This window comes from Oxyura jamaicensis, chromosome 11 (genome assembly GCF_011077185.1).
Source record: "Oxyura jamaicensis isolate SHBP4307 breed ruddy duck chromosome 11, BPBGC_Ojam_1.0, whole genome shotgun sequence".
NCBI lineage: Eukaryota > Metazoa > Chordata > Aves > Anseriformes > Anatidae > Oxyura > Oxyura jamaicensis.
The window spans coordinates 19,418,311-19,441,747 of record NC_048903.1 but is presented as its reverse complement, the minus strand read 5'-3'; the positions used below and the strand labels follow the sequence as shown (position 1 = coordinate 19,441,747).

The 23,437-nt window shown below is 58.9% G+C and overlaps 1 protein-coding gene across 1 annotated transcript in view; it reads right to left on the bottom strand.

The window, feature by feature from the left end:
• The window catches only part of ZNF469 (zinc finger protein 469), a 58,788-nt gene that overhangs the window by 22,304 nt on the left and 13,047 nt on the right, over nucleotides 1–23,437 (bottom strand). Inside the window, exon 2 of the mRNA XM_035336879.1 lies at nucleotides 20,914–21,027. The gene's annotated coding sequence lies outside the window, so the exon portion shown is untranslated. The remainder of the gene's footprint in view (nucleotides 1–20,913; nucleotides 21,028–23,437) is intronic.

Below are 23,437 nucleotides of genomic sequence, written 5' to 3'. Positions count from 1 at the left end.
CGGAGCTGGTGCTTTTGCTAACTGCGCTTGATGACCAAAAAGCCAGGATTTCACCCCAAAAAAGCCTTTTTGCACCGGGAAAGTTGTGGGGCTCGCACCGGGACAGCCCTGGAGAAGGGGCTGAGGTCTCCGAAGCGCAGCCTGGGCCGGGTTCGCACGCTGCTTGCGCTCCCCAGCAGACATTCCTCGTGTGTCTCCCAAATGCAAAACATTCAGAAAATGCTCCGAATACAAATGCTTGCTTGGTGGGGGACGGATCCGATTACACCCAGGACACAGGGGGGAGCAGGCCCACGCATGGCTTTGCTGGAAAACACCCTGCAGACCCAACGAGAGCCCCAGACCACGTCCACTGCAAGGCTTGCTTTAACCCCAGCCTGTCCCTGCTGAAGTCGCGCAGAAAAGTAGAAAGCAAACGAGACGTTGAGCTAAACGCAAAGCTGGCTGGAGGTGCCGCATCCTGGCACATATCTCACGGGGATGGGCACTTCTGGCTCCCCCGGTGGAGCACCCATGGGTGCGCTCCCATGCACTCCCTGGGCGGTGATGGGAGATGTCCTTTGGAAGCCACCAGAGCGAAAGCCCTTCAGCAGGGCCCTGGGTGGCTCTGAGGAGCACCCTGCATCGTGCACCCGTGCCCAGACGCCCAGGTGAGAGGCACGTCACGGATCAGGTGTGCTCGGAGGCTCGGCAGGGCAGGGGCTGAGCTCCTGGAAAGGAGCAGGGCTGCACCGCCCTCTCCCCATGCTCCCCATCTGTGTGTCCACGCACGCTCCCCCGGCACACAGGGACCTCAAACCGCCACGCCACGCACACTCCCCCTCCCCACGCCCCACGCGAGCTCACACCCACGCCCGCCCGTGCCACACCGCGGTGTCACACTGTCACAGGCGCAGCAGCGGGGACGAACCCCCAGCACGCCCCTCGCCTTACCCAGGTGCCGGCGCCGTCCCTGCGCTCCTGCCAAACCCCGAGCGGTTTTTGCTGACCCGATAAGCCCGGAACAGAAAGCCCCGCTGCGCACACCGCATACCCAAAGCCTCCTGCTCGGGAAGCTGCTATCAGCGCTGCCGGGAAAGGCGAAGCAGGGCTCTGGGGCAGGGCAAAGAGCTACCAGAGAGGCCGGTGCCTGTCCCCCTGCCTCGATGCCGTCCCGTCGGCTGTCCAGACCTGCAGCTTTGCGCAGACCCCGAGACAAAACCCACGCACGCAGCTGTCCCCATCCCCGTCCCCGCCAGCCTCCAGCGCTCGCGGCGAACGAGGGTTTTAACGCGGCTTCTGCCTGCCTGCTTAATTTACAGCCTATTTACTCCTTTTCTTAACTGATGTCCTCTGGAAAAACCGAACGCGACCAGGTCCGCGCTGCCCAGCCCCTTGATTTATGTCTGCTCCAGAACATTTCCCCATTGTTCGGCCAACGGTGTGCGTCAGCGCCTTGCAATCCTCCGCGCGGCGAAGGAGAAGCAGATGGCTCCTGGCCTGGGGGAAGGGGAGCGCCTGCGCCAAGCAGCAGCGGCCGAGCAGCGGGGAGAGGCTTTTTGGGGTGTCCCCCCCCTAAATCCGGGTGGATGGAGGTGCTGGGGGGGCCTCCAAGCTCCCACCTGCCCTTGGGGATGGAGCAACCGCATCGGCGCAGGGAGTTGCACCTGATGGAGGGCACGAAGCAGGATGGGTGCCGTGAAAATTCCCTGTCTTTTGGTGGAGAAAATCCCACTTGGCTTCCTCCACTGCTGCTGCTGAAAGAACGGCTCGCCGTCACCTCCAGCATGTCGCACGACATTTCTGCAGCACGGGAGCAAATCCGCCTTCAGCCGGGAGGACTCCCTTCCCTCTCGCATTTGGGGCTTTGCAGCAAACAGCAAGCACCGGAGGACGGAGCCTGAGCTGAGACACCGGCGGGACAAAATACGCTGACATCAATTTTTGCAGCTCAGCGTGGTGGCAGCGCTGACGGTGCAAATGCTGTGTGCCACGAGATGCCGAGGTCTCTGCCAGGCTCCTGGCACACCACGGCATGACACTGCCTTCACATCTGAGCTGCAAAACACATCGGCGGAGCAGTGCCGGGCTTTCAGCCTGCACCGGGGCATCGGTGAGATGCGAGTGCTGCATTTTGGGGAGCTGCCTGGCACCCGCCGAGCCCCCTCCCGCCTGCCTGCCCCGTCTCGTGGCGGACGCCGAGGCTGAGAAATGCCCTCTGTTCTCCCCGGGAGCAGAAAAGGCTCGGGGGCCAAAAAAAACGCGCGGAGCTATAAAAAGGCTGATGAACAGAGGCGCATTCATGGCGCACTTCAATCGGCTGCTTCGTAAAGATGCTGGGAACGCGCGGGCGCTTTACAGGAGCCGGCAGCCCCAGCTGGGGAGCAGCAGGACAGCAGCGCCCGGCCGCCTCCGCCTGCACCAGGGGCTGGGATGGGCTTGGGGAGGGTTTGGGGGCTGGCATTAAAGCCCTGACGCCTACACAGAAGGACAAAGGCAGATAGATGAGCTCTGCCACGGTGCTTTGTGGGGTTTCCTCTCTTTTTTCTCCAGGTGAGACCAGGGTATGGATGCGGTCATCTCACGTCCACGTATCTCCAAATCGGTGCCTGGCGGCGCAATGAAGCCAGTGAGGATTTGCACATCCTGTGCCATAAAATGCCCAAGTGGGGCTGCTCGGGCCGGGCTTATTGACATGAGCCCTGCACAAGCACAGAACTTCATGGGGCGACCCATGAGAAGCGTTCTGCCAAAGCGGGGCACCTGCAGCCCCTCCTGGGTGGCACACGGGGAGGGGGCACAGCACCAGGGGTCCTTGTGGCTCTCACACGTCCTGCCCTCCGACAAAGCCAAGGCATCGAGGGATGCTGCAGCGAGCCCGCCATCATTGAGGCAATGGGAGGCACAAATTTTGGTCCCAAAAGCTTTTCTGCAGTCCCTGTGCCTCCAGCGCAGCAGGAGAGGGTACAAGGCACAGTGGGAAAACTTGCCGAGTCCCCATGCATTTCTTCTGCTTTTATTTTTTTCCCCTTGATTTCCTTTTTTTAAGCAGCCACCATCCGTGTGCAAGCGTGGCTGAATAATGCCAATATTCATCGGCGGGACAAGCCCCGGCTCTGTTTGCTTGGGAGGCAGGTTTTCTCCAGAGACACGCCGGGCGACAAAATCCCCTTCCTCACACTTGCGTATTTTTCTTTCATCCGTCGAGAAATTGGCACGGGGGATGGCGGAGGGCTGGAGAAAGGCATGGCGCAAATATTTTCCTTTGGCTGGAGGTGGAAAAGCTGCGGGTACAGCGCCGTGCTGCAAGGAGGGGCAGCGTCCCTCCTCCACATGTGCTCGCAAGATGCGAAGCGAGGACGGGGAATTTCCCTTCTGCTTCGGGGCATCACTTTCGGGCTGAGCAGGAAGATGCATAAAGCACGTCGGCTAAGGAAGAGCAGGTCTGAGGGAAGGATGCTGTTGCCCTTCCTGCAGAGAAAACACAGATGCAGCTGCTCCGGGGGCTGAATCGCAACGCGAAGGTGATGCTGCAAACAAAAGGGAGCTGAAAAGCAGAGAAATAGCCCCAAAATAGGGCTTGAACCTGAGCATGGTGGCTCACTGTCCCCCGCTAAAGCTCACGCACACAGTGGGCACCTGCATCGCCTGCAGGGAGCTGAAAGGTGCTGGGAAGGAGACGGGGATGGCTCCGAGCATCCTGCAGGTTGGCCGGTCCTGCTGGGGAACTGGGGGAACTGGGGGAACTGGGGCCAGCACCCTGAGCCCGAGGCACGCTGTGGTATCAGGGAGCGGGCTCCAAGCTTTCCAAGCGTGTCTCAGCGCTTTCCTCATCTTCAGCCTCCGGAGGATTAACGAAAAAGAACAAAAAGAACCCAACCCTCTGGGAGTCTGGATAGAGGAAAAAATGTGTATTTTCACATCCTGGCTGGAAAACTGAATTCTTCCAAAGAGTGACAATTTTTCATACACACACACACACACACAAAAAAAAAAAAACAGCAAATCTCACTTCTGAAAAAAGGGAGAATTCCCCTCGTTAGGGGTTTTCTCCAGCTTTCCAGCAGGGGAAGGGGCAGGGGCAGGGTCAGCGCCCCCGCTCCCAGAGCCGGCTCATCCCACGATCGTTTTCCTTCCCGGCACAAACCACCCCAGACAATACCTAATGCCGGAAACGTTCTGTTTCCCTCCGCTATTTAGCAACGACCGAGGCGGTGCCGCTGCAGCCTTAGCACGCCCCGCAGAGCTGTGCAGTGAATTCACGGCCCGGCTGGATTTTTTCCTTCACCTGGAGATTCAATCCGGGGGGGAAGGGGTGGGAGCACGCGGGAGCCGGTTGCAGGAGGAGGTGCAAGGGTTTTGTGCATGCAACGGGACGAGGATGGGGCACAAACACTCCTCATCCTCGCCTTTGCCTTGGGGCCATGTGCACCCTCCAAAAACCAGCATGAATTCGGAGGTGAAGGGGGGATTTGGGAAAGCCACCACGGGGCCGCGGAGCGAATAAACGCATGCGCCTCTCGCCGCCGGGCTCTTTTTTTCCTCCCTTTTCCAACAAAACGGTGCGAGTAATAATTTTCGCACATGGTGCCGGGCGCGAGAGCTGCCGTAAAGTGGCTGTTTATTTCATTACCGGCCGCCGGCTGCTATCGGGTTCGGGGAGAGGGGGTGTTGGAGCGGGGGGGAGCCCCGTGGGGTATCGCTTTACCCCGCCGCTTCCTGCCCAGGTGAACCCACACAAACCCGCCTGTGTGATGGAAAACCGTTCGGCACCCCAGACGCGTTTCCCCCGAAAACACAGCCTGCGATTCAGCTTTCCCTCCCCCGGCCTTCCGAGGCGTCCTCCCTTTTAACACAGAAAGTGGCATTTATCTCAGGATTCCTCAAACCCGCAGTCCCAAAAGAAAAAAAAAAAAAGAATTAAATATCCATCTGCGCATCCGTCTGCGCGCCCGTCTGGGTGTCTGTCTCCACCCGCACCCAAACGGGGCTTTTCCAGGGGTTTGGGTGGCCCAGGCTGGGAGCAGCCTCAGTGGAGGCGTGTTTTTAGCCTGGATTCTCCCCAAAAGGGAGCGTGGGTGCAGGGGCTGCCTCGTGGGGTGGTGGCGGAGGGATGCTGGAAGTGGCAGAGGTGTCACCAAAGGGAAACCAGCAGCGGTCAGCCCCAGCTTGCCCCGTATATAGAAAGGTAAAAAAACCGTCCTGCACGAGCGACCCTACAATAACAAGTGGGGATTGCCAAGAAGAAAAGGGACTCATGGTGCTGAGTCCCCCAAAACTGAGCCGAGGCGGGGAGATGGAGGCACAGCGGGAGGACAACTCCCTCGCGCCCGCGTCCGTCCCAGCGTCCTGACACCCAGCCTCCTGCTGCTGGCCACCCTTTAATCTTCCTCGCCGTGGGTTTCTAAACTGGGAATTACAGTAGTCAACTAGAGCAGGACGTGTTGTTTTTTTAAGAACTGTTTCCCAAAAACACGTTACAAGGACAGCAAAACGCGCTGCCTGCCTCCGCGCCATCCACAATCACGGCGGGGTCTGCAGGGGGCGAGGAGGACTTTGCCCGTGGTGCCAAACCCAGGAGAGCCGGGGGGTTGCTCGTCCCTTTTATCAGCTGCCAGGCTTTAGACGGTCAAATCCAAAAATCCCTGGAAGGCAGGGCTTGGCACGGCGGGAGCCCAGATGCTGCCTCTGCCCTGCTGCTGTAATTACGCCACCAAACTTAGAAAGCAGCGGAAGAGCCGCGTGTAGTGCTGCAATTAGGAGGCTGTTTAATTGCGGTGCGCTTGTGTATTGTTTTCCTCTCCGTGGCTGCAGCTGCCAACAACCGGCCGAGCGTCAGCACTGCAAACCCAGGCTCCTCAGCTCGTGTCCCCAAGCACTGACACTGCGGTGCTGCATGGGGACAAGGGGGACAAGGGGCTCGCCCTCCCAAATCTGACCCATCGCGTGCGTATCGAAGCAGCAGAGCTGGCCGGTGCATCCATCCAGGGAAGGAGCCCCCAAAATGTGTATCCGCTGATGGAAGGTGTTTTCTTGGAGCAGCAAACATCGCTCTCTCTCCGGGACTCCCCTTCTCCTGCCCACGGCACGCCGCCTGTCCCCAGAAGCGGCGAGGAATGATTTCCCCCCGTCAGCCTTGAGATTAAAATGGATCTAGGCGTGGGAACCGGCGGCGGCAATGGAGACGACACAGGAGAGCAGCTGATTTATATCGCGCTGCCCCTGCGCGCGCTGCGCATAAATCTGCTGCTTTTCATGGAGAAGCGCGAGTCGGAGCAGCTCCCCGCGACGCCGCTTATCTCCTCGCCGGGTGACTCAGCCCCGCAGCGCCAAGCTGGGCTCTTAGGCTTGGCTCTTTCCAGCGAGCAGCCACAATGACTTAACTCTCACTTTTCATTGTTTCAGTCCCAGAAGGAGCTACGGCGATGCGAGTCTGAATGATGAGGAGCACCTGAGGATGCCTGCCGGCAGGGCAAAGCCCCTTCTTTTTCTCCATCCTGCTCCCGACACTTTCCCCATGATCCGTCTTCTCCCGTTCGGGTCTTTTACAGGGGTTTGTGCGCAATTGCGGACTGCAGCTCGATGCCCATTTAAACTTTATTCTCCGCTCTGCCGGGGAATCCCTGGAAGCTGCTGCTGGCACCGGGTGTGCCGGGCTGCACCGACCTATTCCAGCTTTAACAGGGCCGGGCGCCCTCCTGCTGCTCAGCCCCAGCTGCCCACGCAGCTCGCCCTTCGCCATCGCCTTGCTTGGCCTCCCCGTGGGCGCAGGGGCTGTGCCGGAGGAGCCGGCCGCATCTCCCTGCCCCGTGCTCCTGCTCCTCTTGTTTTCACAGCTGATTGCGGGGCTGGGAGGGACAGCGTGGGGACGGCGAGAGGAAGCTCGCCCGAGGGGTGGGCGGCAGCTGCGGCCACCGCTGCCTGCACCTGGGCTGCTCGGGGACCCGCTGTGACAGCGAGCGTCACCAGGCTGGTGGCACGTGGCCGACCCAGCTGGATGGGCAGCACTGAGCACTTCAAAGCCCATTATCATCAGGTGATGGGTGCCCAGACCCAGCTGGGTCTTGCAAAGCGTCGAAGAAGCTGCTGCTGCTTGGCCCGAGGTGTCCCAGGGTGTCCCAACCACCCCGGGGAACTTGGTGGGAGCAAGGATGCTGCTGGGGGAAAAGTTGTGGCTGAGCCACGCTGTGGAGAAAAGGCGAGAGAGCCCTTCCTTTAGTGAGCTGCCCTCTGCTCAATAACGTCCCAGGCAAAAGGGAGCATACAGATATAGATTAGCAGACCTTCTGGGAGTTCCCTCGTTGCTCCCTGCTGTCGGATGCTCCCCAGAAGCAGGATAGCTCGGCCGCATCCAATGCACCCAGAGCATCCAGCCAGCGTCACCGCGCAACCACTGCCACCAGCGTGTCCCCCTCTGCAAAAACAACAGGCGAAGAAAGAGCACTTTTGTTTCTTCCTCCTCTATTGACACAGCTGGGAGGGCTGGGGCCGGGACAGGGTTCCTCCTCCGCCAAAACGCTCGGCGCGTTGGCTTTGTGGCGCGGGGAGAGGCCGAGCTCCTTCCCCCGGCTCACTGCGGCTCGTGGGGCACAACCAGAGCATCCCTCGGCCGCCCTCGTCCCGTGTTGGGGCCGGGGCCTTGCGGTGGAAGAGAAATGTTCAGCTGCTCCCTGCAGGCTCTCAGCCCCAGGAAGGACTTGTCCTGGGAAGACGGCTGCGTGTAGCACCCGAGCTGTGGATGTCGGTGCAAAAACCAACCCGGAGGAGCCGCTGAACCCACCCTGGGGCTTTGCACCTCGCCGTGCCGCGCTGGTGAGCCCGCAGCCAGCCGGCCCCTCGCGGCCCCGTGCCACGCTGCTTTTACCATTAAGGCACGACCCCTCCACCTTCACTTTCTGCAGGAGGATTTCCCCTCTCGTGGACGTCTAACCCAGCTTTTCAGTGTTATTTCTTCGCAGCACCCCGCTCAGCGCTGTGACGGCATGTGGAGGAGATTCATCCATAAACCACGGAGAGGAGCCGCATATCGCCCAGGGAAGAAGCCCCCGGTGCTGCTGTGCTTGCTGGAGGCATTGCAGCTCCTGCACCCACCTGGGGGAACGGAGCAGCCTCGAGCATCACCTCCGAGCCGCGGGGATCGGGGATCTGGGCACTGGGATGGGGCCGGATCCGGCTGCCCAGCGGTTGCGTGTTTGGTGGGTTTGCTCCTCTTCGCCTCCGGCCTCCGAGACGAGAGACAAATGCGAAGCATTCCTTTATCTCCCTGCCTCTCCGGAATGACAGGCAAAGCAATAAAATGCATTTTTTTTTTTTTTTTATAGAGCTGTAAATTTAATTTCCTTTTAAACCATTTGCTTCCACTTAGAACTCAATGGAAATCCTGCGCTGCTGGCAAAGCTGCAGCTTCCCTGTCCTGCGATCAACGTATGGAAGCAGAAGGCTGCAGCTTTTGGATGAGCTTGAAAGTTTATGGAAGGGACGATGGGGTGGGGGAAAGAGAAGAAAATTCTTGGGGCATTAAGGGCCTAGTTTCCATCTTCCTCGTGAACCTTTCTCAAGGGAAGAGCTTGAACTGCTTTGTGGTGGCCTCAGCAGCACAGCCAAAGCGGTTTCTGCCTGCAGCCGAACAAGTTCAGGGCATGGCTTGCAAGGAGGGGGAAAATCACCATTTTCTGCCCTAAAAAACCCACGGGGCAGTAGGATCGGTGCAAACCTAGAGGGAGCCCAGCAGGTCAAGGCATCCAGTGGCCAGAAGCAGCACGGGCTGATGCACGTGTCCAGCATCCTTATGCCATCGGGAGACTGGAGTGGATTTTCCCTGCTTAAAACCAGACAGCGAGGGAGGGAACGGCGCTGGGACAAGCACCCAGAAAGTTGGCTTCAGTTTTCCAACGACCCAGACAAGCACAACCCTGCAAGCACCACGGCGCCGCGCAGCAATTCAGGACTCAGGACGTGACCCATTTCCACCGCCCCGGGTCCCAGCAGCACGGCCAGACACCGTAAAACCACAGCCACGACTGGCAGCCGAGTGCCCGAACCCCACGGGCTCCTTGAAGCAGCAAATCTCCCGGAGCAGGCTGCTGCTGTCAGGGAGTGGGGACGGGGCAGATCTGTGCCACGGGATGCTGCTTCTGCCAGCTCCCGACCCCGGTGCTGAGCCGGCGCGCATCCTCCGCAGCCCCAGCCCCGGGATGCGCGGCCGGGGCGATCTGTACAAAAGATGTCCCTGGTGCTGGAGGCTTCAAAACCCCCGAAGTTTAAAGCGCAACATGAAGCCCACTTCAAAGAGCTGCAGCTTCCTACTTGATAACATCAGGAGTCTGGATCAAAGGCTGCGTCCTAGGAAATCCAGCGCGGGAAGGGAAAATCAAATTGCTTCCTCCAGAGCATTCCTCGCTGCTGAAAATAAGCTGCTGGTCTAGGAAAGTTAGACCGTCACGTTAAAATTGTAGATGATGTCAGAGAGCGCTTCTCTAATGGATTTACGGGGCATGGGGGTGGCTTGTCTGCGGGGTCAGGGCTCTCAGGATGCAGGTCCCAGCTCAGGAGCCGTGGGGAGCAGGAGGGGAGCATCTCATCTGCTGCCCTGCCCCGGGGGTGCACGGGGACAATCCTGCGCACCAGCAGCTCAGAATCACCCGCCACACGTTGCGACCCCATCAGACATTGCACTGGGATTTGGGCAGCCTTGTAACCCGCAGAAGCAGCTCTTTGCTGCTGCCATGAGGCAAATCACACAAATCACTCCGCAGGCAGGGGACGGGGTCGTCCCTGAGAAGCCACCGGCAGGGCTGGTGCCCCGGCACGGGCCCCATCTCAGGTTTTCCTCCTGACTTTTTGGATGCCATCACCAAGACATGGGAAAAGCAAACCCTCTGACCCACAAAACCATCTCTGATCATACCATGCTGAAACAATCCCAATTCACCCCCCGCAAAAATCACCAAGACCCTGCAAGGGCACGCAAACACCGCGCTGGCACCGCCCGAGTCTCGTGGGAGGAGACCCCCCGGCGACTGTGCGTGGCAGCATTCGGGATGCTCGGCTGCACCCCGTGCCAAACGGTGCTGCCGAGAGCACGGGGAACTGATGCTGGGGACAAACCAGAGGGAGGTGTCCCACACGCACGTGCCACCGATCATTTGTGGGGCCCTCCTGCAAGCCTGTCCCCATCTCCATCCCAAGGTGCCGGGATGCGTTTGGGAGGTCCCCATCGTGCGGGTGGGTGATGGCTCACCTCCTCCTCCTCCTCCTCTTCCTCCTCCTCCTCCTCCTGCCCCCGGCTCCGCATCCTGCCCTGCTCCAGCGCGGGGACAGCGGCCCCTTTCTCTGCCGGCCGCCTCCGCGATGATTAGTGCCTTTCAGGAGCGGGCTGGGTGTTTTTTTTTTTTTTTAGCTAGCCGGCCCCAGATGAATAGCTCTGGGCAGAAGCGAGCAGACAGCATCCCCTGTATTCCACGCTTCATATGAAAACCAGATGCCACGAGTATGGTTACAAATCAAAGCTGACAGGGGGACGAGAGGTTTACTTAGGAATTGAGAGAGGGCACGAAACCTTTCAAACGGGGCTACCGTTTGCCCCCCCCCCGGCACACAAACCCGCAACTGCACCAAAACCGCCGCGAGGGGCTCGACGCAGCCTGAAAAAAGCCAATTCACGGCCCCGCCGCCTTACCCTTGCTTTCCGCTGGGCTTTGTAAAAATGATAAGCGGGATAAGAAGCCGTTACCTGGGGAGCCCTTTATTTTTGTTAGTTTTAACTTATCGCTGCCTGCATTTGGACAGCTGGTTCGGATTGCGCGAGGCGCGACCGAGCCGCGTGCGGGGCTGCTCTGGCAAAGCCGCGAGGAAAAGCCTCTCCCAGTCGAGGTGGTGGCAGGATCCTGACGGGCACAGTGCCCTAATGAACCGTCAGCTCACTGATGAAACAGCCGGGCTAACATTTAGTGACAGCCGCGATTTCCTAATCCGCCCCAGAAATAAATGGGAGCCGCGTGGAATAAAAGCGCGGAGTTCAAGCCCGGCCCTCGCCGGGGCACGAGCAATGAAACGAAACGTCAGGGTTTATAAATGACCCCTGGAGAAAAGTCCCCACCGGGGTGTGGGAAGACGCAGGGGGAGGCTGCCCGGGAAATGGCATTGCAAGCTGCAGGGTCGTGGTGCTGGGGTTGGTGCAGGGGTGCTCTGCAGCCTGCCCGGCACGGCACGCACCGGGGCACACGGCCAAAGGAAGCTGCAGATCGTGATTTTTGACACCGAGCAATACTGAAAGGTGCTGCTGGCCTTCAGGAGTGATCCAGCCCTGCTGTGAAGGTGCTGGACACGTGGCTGAGTGGAATCTCTGTGTGCTGAAGCCTTCGTGGTGCTGGTGCCGCTGTCCCGGGGCGCTCGTGCAGTCGGTGCTGCGAGATTTCCCGGCCGCAGGCGAGGACACCCAGCAGACACGGGCGGCACGTCGGATTGCAAAACCCACCAGGACGCAGACCAGATCCGCACCGTGCGAGCCCTGCATGCATCCCCGGGACCTTGCTGTGACCCCAGGGTTGTGAAACCCTCCCTGGCCAACGTTCCCATGGGGGAGCTCCGTTTGGAGGAAGGATTCCTCTCTCCTGGAGCAGAGGCTCTGCGGAGCAACCTGCCCCTGCCTCCCCGCTGCCCCCGCCGCCGTCCCAGCCCAGGAAACGTTTCAGCCCGGGTGGTTGAAGCGAGAGCTGCGAGCAGTTGGCAGCAGAGATGGCTCGGCCTGGGGAAGTGCTCTGGGATGAGAAGTATGTGATAAATTAAGCTTACTACTATTCCCCACAATCAGCCAGTCGCTGGCTTCCAGCGCGCCGCTGGCCAGAAACGGCTCACCGAGGGATTCTGGCCTCGCCCCGAGAGCCTGCGGTTGAATGAAAGCAGATATTTTGCACCAGCGTCCAGAGGCTGATGCAGGCTCTCTCAGTGACAGAGAATTCACCGCGTCTTTCGTAATCCCTTCCAAAGTTAATTATCCCCACTTCTAAAAGCTTTCCCGGTTGAATTGCCCAGCCTGCAGCCTCGGCAGCACAGACAGCTCAACGGGAGCCTCTGCCACCAGGTGCCTTCCACCCCTGCTGCTCTTTCCAGCCTGAAATCAAACCTCCCTGCTCTTCAACAGGCTTAGGAGATTCAATTCCTGGATCCTCCCTTATTTTTTTTTTTTGCACTAAAGCTGTATTAAAGCTTGTCCCTAGGCCCTCTGCAGCATCGCACGCTGCTCACCCCTGGGCTCACAGCCCCGACCCGGGCACTTTGCTCTTGGAGATTTGCTTCTCCAACCTCCGCAGCACCTACAGGCTGCTGCAATATCACCTTGTGCTTCCTCCAAATCAACAACCAAACGCAAAACCACCTGAAGAGCGCTCGCAGCTGACCCACCAGCCCGCCCTGCGCGCACGCGGTGCTCGGCCGTGCACACCCACAGCTCGCCCAGCCTGCAGCACCGCGGCCAGATTCCAAACTCCTCAGAAATGATATCACAGTCAGCTCGGCACAAAAACCTGCTGATTGCGTGCAAAACGCAGGGCAGCTGACGGTCACAGGCGGTGGGGCTGGCAGGAAAGGGGGGTGCAGATGGAATTAAACTGGGGGGCGGTGGCAGGGGGCACCCATCCTGGCACAGCTCAGCCACGCTCCGGAGCACGGCTTCACCTGCTCCCACCCGCAGCTGGATTCAAGGGAACAAGCCCACGTTGAACCCGGCCATTTGGGGTGACAGCCAGAGCGGGATTTCATTAAAATCATGACCGGTCATCTGCACCAGTCACCCGCACAACCACTGCCACCACTGCACCATCACCACGCTGCAATGTCACCGCGCTGCAGTGTCACCAGCCAGGAGCAGCCGGTCCTCTCTGCTGGGGTCGGATAAATGGCAACGAAATGCTTCTTGCCTTGGAGAGAGGTCACCAAAACATGCTCAGAAGGATTTGCATGAAATAAACCCCCAGCCTGGGCGGAGATGCTATCAGGAAGCACGGCACTTGCCGCACTGCTGGAGCTGGGGGAAGCATTGTGGACGAAAAGCTCGTTACCCAGAAACACAGGTTGGAGCCACCGGAGATTAATGTCCAATGAAAAAAAAAGAGATGCGCAAAAAAAGCCCCAAACTTCCCGCTTCAGGAGCAATACCTCACCAGTAAATATATATATTTTTTAATTTACAAGAGGCTGCCAATCACCACGACGACGCAGCAGGTCCTGCACACGCGGCCACCCCCTGCGCGGCTCCCGCTCCCCTGTGCCGCAGCGGTGCAGCACCGCGGTGCTGAGCAGCTTCTCCGGCAGCACGGGGGAACCCTGCCGGCTGTGACACCCTGCCACCAGCTCCCTCGTGTGCCTCTGCGCTCCGGCCAAGGCAAACACCATTGTGTCAGGAGCAGACAAGGGGCCAGTGCCAGCGAGGGCCGAACAGGCGGCTCTTTGTGCGCCCCGGCTGCCGGTTTAGCTCGGGGTTAGGGCAGCCGAAGCGCGCAGCTTTTCGCTCCGAGCCCTCGTTAATGGGGAGAGGAAATGAGCGGAGTTAGGCGGCAGGGTTGGGTTGCACGGGGAGGGAACGGGGAGGAAAGCGACCCTGCGACACGGGGATCCGGCAGCGGCTCGGCGGGTCCTTGCACCCAGCCAGCGCGTCCCCTGCACCCTGTCCCCTGCACCCTGTCCCCTGCATCCTGTCCCCTGACACCCAGGGACACGGGGACCATGATGGGTAAGGACAGGGATGCTTTCCGATGGGCCCCCCAGGCTGCACAAAGTGCACGAGTCCTTCTGGGCTCGTTTCACGAATGGCCTGAAATGATTTCAGTTCGCTTCAGCCGCTGCAACCTCCTCCAGCAGCTTCTTAAGCTCTCCAAGCCCAGGCTGCCTCCTGGGTATTTCCTGCTCATTTTAAAAGGGAGAGAGAAGAGCGAGATGCGTCCTTGGCATCCTCCTGCCTCTCTGCTTTCAAGTTAGACACGGGGATTTTAGTGAAACCCTTGGCCCGGAGCGCCATCTCTCCCTGCCTGTGCTCGTGGGGCTGTGGGGACTCTCCGGTGGCTGCCTCGAGGTGCCCAAGTCCCCAGCCCATCTGAGAGCAGCTCGTCCTTGCAGCCCGGCCGTTCACCCCATGCCCAGCACCCCAAATCTGGGCACAGGGAATCCGACGGGTTTCACACGCTCGTGAAGCATCCCGCGTGCCACTGCCACGCTGCAAATAACAGCCATCGCTCCCCGTGGCCCAGGATCTTCACGGCCCCTTGTTTTGTTTTCAGCAGAGATAAAATGTCAACATTTTTAGGCACAGAGGGACGGCCGGAGAGCCTGACCTGTCAACATCTAGAATGGAAAACACGCTCGTCAAGTGCTTGGGATGAGGTTCTAATTACTCCCCACATACCAGCCTGCATAAATACAGCAGAGCGGTCCAAGAAAAGCACGCTCCAAGTACGGAGAGCTTTTCCCGGAGTTAAATGAGGTCTCCTTTTCCTTGGGAACCAGGTTTCCTCTCCTGCAGATAACAATCTGCTTCTGCTGGGGTTGCGGTGCTTGATCCTGGCCCTACAAGGCGCTGGCTCCCCGGACGTTTCTCCCTGGAGGAAAAGAGCAGCGCCCTTGGAGGCGATGGGAGCGGCGATGCTGCAGGGCACAAGCTGGGCAGGCGCAGCTGAATGGTGCTGGGGTGGTCCCGGGGGCTTGGGGGACATCGGCTGCACCGACCCCAGAGGATGCTGCAGGCGAAGCGGGATGCTGCTGGCATCTCAGCCGGCTCTCGTCGTGGGGTTCTGCACTGTTGGTGCAGTCCTGGAAAGGGGAATCCCTTTTTAAGGTGCTTGAAGAGGATGAGGAGGTTTCATAAAGTAATCCTCTGCCCTCAAAGCTCGCCTTGCTCCTCGTCCGAAGCGCCGGATTTCCTCCTCCATTATTTCACCTCCTGGGAGGCCACGGAAAGAGGAACGGGGAGGAGACCTGAACCTTGTTTCGTGGCACGGGTCAAAACTCTTCGTCAGCAGCTTCCCGGCTCCCAGGTGCCCGCCAGGCATGGCACACGAACGGATACGTCCCCTGAGAAATGCAAACCCGGCCACCAGCCCTGGGGAGGTGACCACGAGCTGCGGCAAGGCCGGGCTGTAGGGACGGGAGAGCCCCAGAAGCAAGGGAGAACACCAGCTCTGGGCCAGCGCTGCCTCAGTTTCCCCCTCCAGCCTTTTCCCTGCCACGGGCATTTCGGTTTTGACTCGCCAGGTGGCCAGCTGCTGCAGGGGGGTCTGAGCCGGGGTGGGTGCTGCTCCCCAGCATGCTCTGAGCATCACCCTGCCATCTCCCCGGAGCTTTGCAATCAAGTTTCTCAAAAACCCCCAGGGAAGGAGAGCAGAGGTGTGCCTGCGGCTCCGTGCATCCCTCGGGGCCGCCCGGTGGTGCTCGCTGGGCTGTTTGCAGCCCCCCGTGGGGGCCCTGCCCTCTGCAATCCATTTACCGCTTGGCACCGCGCGCGGAGGGCTATTTTTAAAAGGTATGCGACTGTCCCAGAAACCCCACTTTGAAGTGTGCTTCAAGGCTTTGTTGTCGTGAAAAAGAAAGGGATTTTTTTATTTTTTTTTTTACTTTTGTAATTAAATGCAAACACGAGCGAGTTACTGGCCCGGGGCCGGCCAAGCAGGTCAGCTCAGCTCCAGCAGCTGGCTCTGGAAGCCGTCCACAGCTCGATGGACCTTTTCTCGGCACTGCAAAATGCTGCGTTTGGCTGTCAGCTGCAAAAATTTGCTTCCCGGACGCTGATAAGAGCAGGAGAGCACGGGGTTCATTCTCATTCTCTGCAGCCCGGCGCTGGTGTACGAGAACCGTTCCCGAAGCTGCCCGGGGTCAAAGCAGCCTCCGTCTCCTTGTGCCGGTGGCCACCGTGCCCCCCTTGCTCCCAACCTGCCTCCCCCTCCTCTTCCTCCACGAACCCCCACTCTGCAGCATCCCCATGCTGGGCTGATGAGGGCTGCGAAGGCAGGGTCAGGCTACGAGGAAAAATGAAGGAATTTGGCAATTCTGGGAGAAGCAGGGGGGGGGGTCACCGTGCGCTGCCTTCGCCGGGCGGTGATCCCAAGGTGTTCCTGTGCCCCGGGCTGCGCGCCCGCTGTTATTGCAGCCTGGGTTTAGCCCGGGCTGGGGCAGGAGGGTGCTAATTAAACACAACAGCTTGACAGGAAGGGGCGTTCGATAATTCCTGACATCGGGGCAGCGCTGCTCAGCGCTGGAGAGGGGGCCGGCGCTTACCCGTAATTAAAAAGCAGCAGATCCCAAACGAAAATGGATGAGGCTCTTCTTTAAAAGGGACACCGATGCCTGCCTGCGGCTGCATTTTTCACATGCCTTCCAAAGGAGATCTCTATCGAGGCAGGGTGAGGATGGGAGGTTCGAGGGCTGTGGTTTGCAAGCTGCTGTGCATCGCCACGGCTGCCGGGAGCTGTCCCCGTGCGAGGGACACGGGACAACCCGCAGGAAAAGCCACGGGCTGGGGAAGGTTTCCGAGCACTGCCTGGAAAGCAGGTGGGCAGGCAGCAAGGGCTGCTGGCACGGGGGAGGACGGCCTTGCAAGGAGGCCAAAACGCAGAGCAAATACCTGCTGGCCTCCCTGCCAGAGCCCGGCACGCGTGTGCTGCGCTCCCGGCCCCGCTCTGCGCCTGCCAGCCCAGCAACGTCGGGAACAGGTGCCCATGAAACGTGTCCAGAAATCAGATGGTGAGAATACAAACCTAAAAAACCAAACCAGACCACAGGAACAGCACGAGCAGCGGCCCATCTCTTCTGCTGAACTTCATTCCTGCATTTGCTGGATGCCCGGGGAAGGAAGGGGTGAGCATCCTGGTGGAGCACAGCGTCCTGCCACGTGCAATCGAGGGGATGGATGCCCGAGACCCCACGAGCATGGGAGCGGGGAGGAAGCATCTGACCTTATCCCATTTTGTCTTCACTCTGTCTCTGACAGCCTCATCCGCAGGCTCTTTGCTCTGCTCCGGAGCGGGGCAGCCCCTGGGGGGAGCGCAGGGTGGCGTGGAGAGGCAGCTCAGGACCCTTTCGGGTGTCAGAGCTGTCAGCACCTCCCACGAATGATGCTGAGGAGCATCACACTCTGCTAGCAAATCCTGCTGGTGTGGAGCTCGGGGAAGCTCGGAGGACCATGAAGGCTGAGGGATGCTGCATCGCACCGCCCCTGAGGGACACCCCGGCTCTCGCACGCCTGCTGGGTTTTACCCCAGGAAACCCACACCGTGTGTGCAGGCAGCTCCAATTCACCAAACCTGGGGCTGGAACTTGCTTCTTGCAGCCCCTCCGGGACACGGAGAGCCCAGGACAGCAGTGGCATTGGGATTCCTGGTGATGGGATGCTGCTAAGTGGCTTTTGGACCTGGTGTCACACGTCACCCGGCTGACACAGACAAACCCCAAACAGCCTCCCGGAGCCTCCCGGGGTGCACAGCCGCCGTCCCATGTCCTCGCCTGGCTGCAAGCTGCAGGAGCAGGCTTTGCTTGGGTTAGCAACAAGGCAAGAGCGGGGTGAGACTTCCCGGGAAGCCGCATCCATGCGAGTGGGCGTTCGGCCACCAGGAGCACCGCCAGCTGTCCCCTCCAGGAATCCTCTGCCCCGCTCCCTCCTGTTTTACAGAAGAGGCACGAGAGCATCGAGGTGCTGGTCCAGCAGCCAGCAGCAACAGGGACGTGCTCGCGGGGGGAGGATTCATTTATCACCAGCCCCCGGACGAACAGCCACGGTGACAAACGAGCCGGCGGAGCGCGGTGCGCAGAAGAAACCCGACCGTGGCAAACCCGCAGGGCTCCCTGCCCAAAACGTGCAGGAGAGGCCGATACTGAGGAGAGGTCCAGCTTTCCAAGGCCGAGCAGACAGCACTGCTGGAGGAGATAATGGTTTTCGACTCTGCAGGCAGGCAGACAGGCGATCCTTTTTAATAAAACTTTTACGGTGAGGTATCGCAAGTTTCTTGGCAAGCCACGACCACGCTCCCTGCAAGCCATTCCTTGGAAGCCCAGCCCTGAGTTCACTTTCCCCACGTGTAAATGAGGCCTAACCCCACTCGGTCCGCTGCTGTTCCTCCTCGGGCGCCCTTATATCTGGGTTCAGGGATTAAAAGCTGGCCTGCAGCCGGAGGCGAGCCCGTGCAGCGTGAATGCCCAGCAGTCAGGCGGCAGATACGCGCGGGGGCTGATTCCCAGCTACATTAAGGCCCCTTTATGCTCCTCAGGCCACGTAAAGAGGCCTCTAAGTGAGTGTAAATTAAATTTAAGTTACTTTTGCTTCCTTTTTAAGGCCCCTTTACAGTTCCAGCGCGGGGGAAAGGAGCCGTGGCGTGCTGGTGGAGGCGGGCGGGCTGCCCTCCAGGCGCAGCGCGGGGCGCGATGGGGACCGTGGGGCAAAGGCACGGCGGCTCCGCAGGAACCACGTCACGACATCCCACGTCCATGTACGGCCAAAGCCTCCTTTGCGTGGGTGGAGCAGCTCCGGGTGTGAGCTCTGCATGTCCAGGAGGATTTTTTCCCGGACAGGTGAAGGCGTTGCCCCACGCGCCCTCTCCGACCTGCGGCACAGGTGACTGCGCCCTGCCGGGGAGCACCTCCCCACAGCGGCCCCGTTGGGGTGTCCTCAGAGTTCCCTCTCCGAAGATATTTGCTGGCGGTGCTCTGCAGCCAAGTCTTGTTATTATTATTATTTTTTTTTTCCAAAAACGTGACCGTCTTTTCGTGGTGCCCAAAGCAATTCCTGCCGTTTGCACGGCTGCTGGCTGCAGGAGCGGTGCCGTAGGGCCCCGAACGGCACAGCCCAGGTGTGCTGTGACGCTGGTGCAGCAAAACGCATCCTCAGTCTCTCCTCCGGGGCACGAGGACCCCTCTGCGACCCATCACCACCTCCCAGAGCTGCACCGGGGGCTCTTTGCCTTCCCCAGAGCCCCGTGAGCCTCGATGAAGATGAGGACGAGCATCCCGGGTCCGCCACAGGGTGTCTCGGGGTGCCGGCATCTCTCCTCCGGCACACCTTGCAGGGGGGTCCCGACGGGCAGCCCCTTCCCCAAAGCTCCCGGGTGCCCACCGCCTCCTCCTCGGCTGCCGGGCGCTTCGGGCACGAGCCTCCAAAGGCGCTCGGCCCCGAAGGAGTTAACGGAGCAGAGCGCGCCTCGGATTCCTCCAGCGAACCCTCCCAAGTCCCCGTATAACCAGACTTGGCACTTGGAGAAAGCTCCACAAATCCAGAGGCTAAAACGCGCTGCCTTCCGTTCGTCAAGAGAAGGCAAGTCCCAGCTAATTGAGGAAACAGAGCCTCCCCCCAGCCCCCTTCCAGCCCGCTTATTTATTTAGGGTCTTTTCTCTCTCTCTCTCTCTCTCTCTCTTTTTTTTTTTTTTTTCTCGTTCTTCTCCGGCGCAAACATCAGGAAAAGAAAGTGCGAATTAATTTGGTGGGGCACGGCTGCAAATTTATGATGCTCCCCAGCTGGCCAGCGCCGTTAACCCCATCGCTGCCCGGTGCAGCCTGTGCCGGGCACGGGGCGGGGGGGGGGTGACGTGGGGCCGGGGGGGTCAGGGGGTTCCCCGTCTGCCACTGCCCACTTCCACCGCCCCCCACGCAGGGAAGAGGCAACGGGATTGGGAAAGCCAAGGAAAATTGTAGCAGGCGACTTTTTTTTGAAAAAAAAAAAAAACACTCATTTTTTCCCTTTCTCCCCGCATCTTGCTGCTGCAGCAGGAGGTTTCCCGAGCGTACAGTAGTTGTGTGTGTGTTTTTTTTTTCCTTTTTTCCCCTTTTTTTTTTTAAACTCCCTGTAACTACTGCACACAATTCAAAGGAAATCTGGGAAACCAAATTCTCAGCTCTCCACAGCAGCAAATGGAAAGTCGCTTAAAGGGACTGCTGCCTTAAAGCGGCCGCCGCGCTTTTCCCTCGGCCTCGAAGAAAAGGGGTTAAACCCCCCCCCAACGCCCCTCCCGGAGGAAAAAAAATAAAGAAAAAGGAACCGGGACCTGGCTCGGGGCCAGCCCTGGGGACAGGCGAGGTGGGGGGATTTTTTTTTTTTGGGGGGGGGGGCAGTTTGTCCAAGGGGGAGGTGGCTGCTCCCAGGGGGGACCCCCCCAATCCTAAGATTTTGGCTCTGCAGGGAGAGGTTTCGATCCTCCGAGCCCCCCCAGGAGGGGGGCGGCCGGCATGGGGAGAAGGGTTAAAAAGGGGAAAAAACGGGGAAAAAAAAAATAAATGAAAAAGGGGGGAAAAAAAAGGAGAAAAAAAATTGAGAAAAAAAAAAAAGGAGAAAAAAAAGGGAGAAAAAAAAAGGAGGAGAAGGAGGAAAGGAAGGGCTGACATCAAAGGCAACTTCTCTGCTCAGCAGATGAGCAGATCCATCCTCACTTCATATTTTTTGCAGATGAACTCGGGGCGGGGGGAGCGCGATTAACCCTTCGCCTGCCGGGCAGCCGCGGTGGCCCCCCGCCGGTGACGGGGACGGGCTGAGGCCGGCTGCAGAGCGGGGGCAGTTTGCAGCCGGGGGGGTGGCAAGGGGAACAGCCAGGCTTTTTTTTTTTTTTTTTTTTTTTTGCCTTTTTAAAGGTCCGGGATGACACGAATAGCCCGAATACTTTGCAGCCGAGCGGCATCATTTTTTAGCGCTGACAAGCCTGGCTGAGTCATTGAATGAGCGAGAAACGGGGAGAAAAGTTGCAGTCAGGGGACTTTGCAGGGCGAAACGCGGGACCCATCGGCCAGGCAGACCACTCGGGAGACCAAACCCTAGGAAATCGCCGGGGCTGAGGTACGAAAACCCGGACGCTGACATGTGGCAAGCAGCACATTCGCCTTCCCTCCCCGTCCTTCGCCCCCGAACGAAAAATAATCTTTACGTTCCATCGGGGAGCGAGCCCCCGAACGACAAAAGGGTGTTCGCTCACCTCATCATAAGCCGGCCGGAGGGGAGGGCTGCATTCTCCTCGGCGACAGGCTGGAAATTCAAAAAGTCGGGGAATTAAGGGCTGCCGTCTCAGCCCGTGCAGTTCCTCCGTAATCTGTGTATAAAAAGAGAAGTCTTCATTACTGACCACAGGCACGGAGCCGCGCTGCTCACGCCCCCTCCGAGCCGCACCAGCCAGTAGCGCACAGAAGTTGGGCTACAGGAGAAGGAGACGAGCTTGAGCGGAGGCTCTAATGATTTATCTGCACCTCTGGTAGGGGAAAAAAAATAATAATAAAAAAAAGGAAAAAAAAATAAAAAAAAAGGCTTTGCTCCGAATATGACACGGGAGGAAAAGTGACTCCGTAGTTTCGGGAGGGTGACAGACGCGAGGATGTGCCAAGTCCCTCAGGACAAGAAAAACACACCTCTCGAATCAGCCCTTTAGCCAGAGCCTTAATTAAAAAAGCTGCTCCAAACTATCAGATAATGGATTGCATTTTCAGGCCCCTCTGGAAAACCAGCTCATATGGCAATGTTTCTAAACTCCTGCCAGAGCAGGGAAAGCTGCCAGTTTTAGGTTACAATATCAAAGGCACACATCCTCCGCACCAGCAGCCTGCTCCCAGTTACACCGGAGTAAATCCAGAGCCACCCCGCTGCCCTCCCGGCCGTCCCGGGGGCGAGCAGGATCAGGCCCTGCCCGCCTGCGGCGCCGCGAGCGCTTGGGGGGGATTTTGCCCCCTGCGATCGGGGCCGCTCGTGTGAAAAGTAGTAACCAAAAGGCGCCCTGCCAATCGGTAAGGATAAGAGGCCGAGGGGCTTCTCTGCCTTGCTTTCCTCCGGCAGGAGCGGGTGTAAAGCCTGAAAGCCGGGCTGAGGCCGGCACAACTCTCCGCGGACCGCTCGGCGCGTCCGCGTTGCGGCGATTATTTCCCTAGCGCCGCGGAGCGCAGACAATCAGTCGTCATCTTCATCTTAAGCGGAGTTTCAGCACAAACCCTCGCCTGGCCGGTGTCCAGGCAGCCCCTGGATGAGCCTGAGCTTATTTACAGCCACCTCCGCGAGCGGCCTTTGAAAAGCCGGGCTGGCTCCTGCGGATGGGAATAGGGGGGCTCCGGCAACTTTTGGACATCGCTTGCGATAAAGCGCGCGCGGTTTTCAATTACTCGTGTTTAACACCTTTCTCCCGCTCCATTTTTTCTTTTCCCCAGAAGCAAACGGGCGTTTTTCATCGTCGTAGTGAAATCTCGGCCGTGCCCTTGGACATCTTCCCGTCCTCGCTGCCCGCGCGAGGCTTTCGCTCCCGTTACGCCCCACGTCCTATGAAAACCTGCTCTGGAATAATGCACACCAGTTTGGATCAAAAGCTCTCCAAAGGCCTGCGCAATTTCAGCGAAGGCCTGTTTTGATGAAAACCAGAAGGATGGGGCTGAAAAAGGCTGCCTTTGCCCGGCTCACCTCCGGCGAGCAGCTCCGAATATGATGGGGGTGATGGGGACGGGCTCGTGCCACCATCGTGCCACCATCCTGGCTCCCCCAGCGCCCCCCAGGCTTCGGCACCACCTTGGCTGTTGCCTTCCAAAAGTAAGCCTGTGCATGGCTTTTTGCAGGTTTGGCTGATGTAGCGCACCACTTTTTGGGGAAAACCCCCTAAAACAGCCCTTCTGTAGCCTCCATGCCTCCACAGGATGCCATGTTCCAGGAAGACGAGGACCACGACGCCAGCCTCTGACATCTATTTGGCGGGGGTCCCCACGAAACCCTGCAGGGATGCGGTCCCCAGCGCACCACATCCAGCAGGAGGGATGAGGGCAGAAAAAAAGCTCATTTTAGCACATGAGGTAAGTCCCCAGGAACTTCCCCAAAGCCAGCGGAGCTACTTGGGGCTGAAACCAGTCTAGCAGCGAGCTGGCTCCGGATCCGCGGCGGGGACTTTTTTAGGAGACTCATTCAGAGGCAAAACAATGAATTTGAAAATACATGCTGTATTCCTAGATTAGTTTGGAATCGGCTAACACGAAACCACTTGTATAATTGTCACAGAGCAAACGTCTCATTATGCACCATAAAAGAAAAAGTTCGTGTCCCCCTCCTCTCTAAGCTCTGTGCTTTCTGCTTTGGCCAAGATGTTTCTCGTGTAACATAAATCAAAGCCAGGTGCATCTTTCTACATGAAATAATTCACTAATAAACGTTGCTTAAAACACATCTAGGGCTGGATCAAAATAAAACCCAGCCCATCGTTTGCAGGACCTGGACTTCACTTCTTACCCAGGAGCTGTGATTCCCCCCCGCTCCCCCCCAGGTGGTGAGGACCGTAACTGACGTTATACAAAAGAAAATGACGTTTGCACGACTGATGGGATGGAAACAGGCTTTGGGCTCACCATAGCCTGTGTCATGGATGCCTGATGCTGGTCCGAATCCACAGCCCACGCTCGCACAGATTCGGAGAGCACGGGCTGGCCGAGCAGTCCTGAGATGGCCCCGGGGCAGGTGCTGAGGACCAAAGCTCAGAGCGG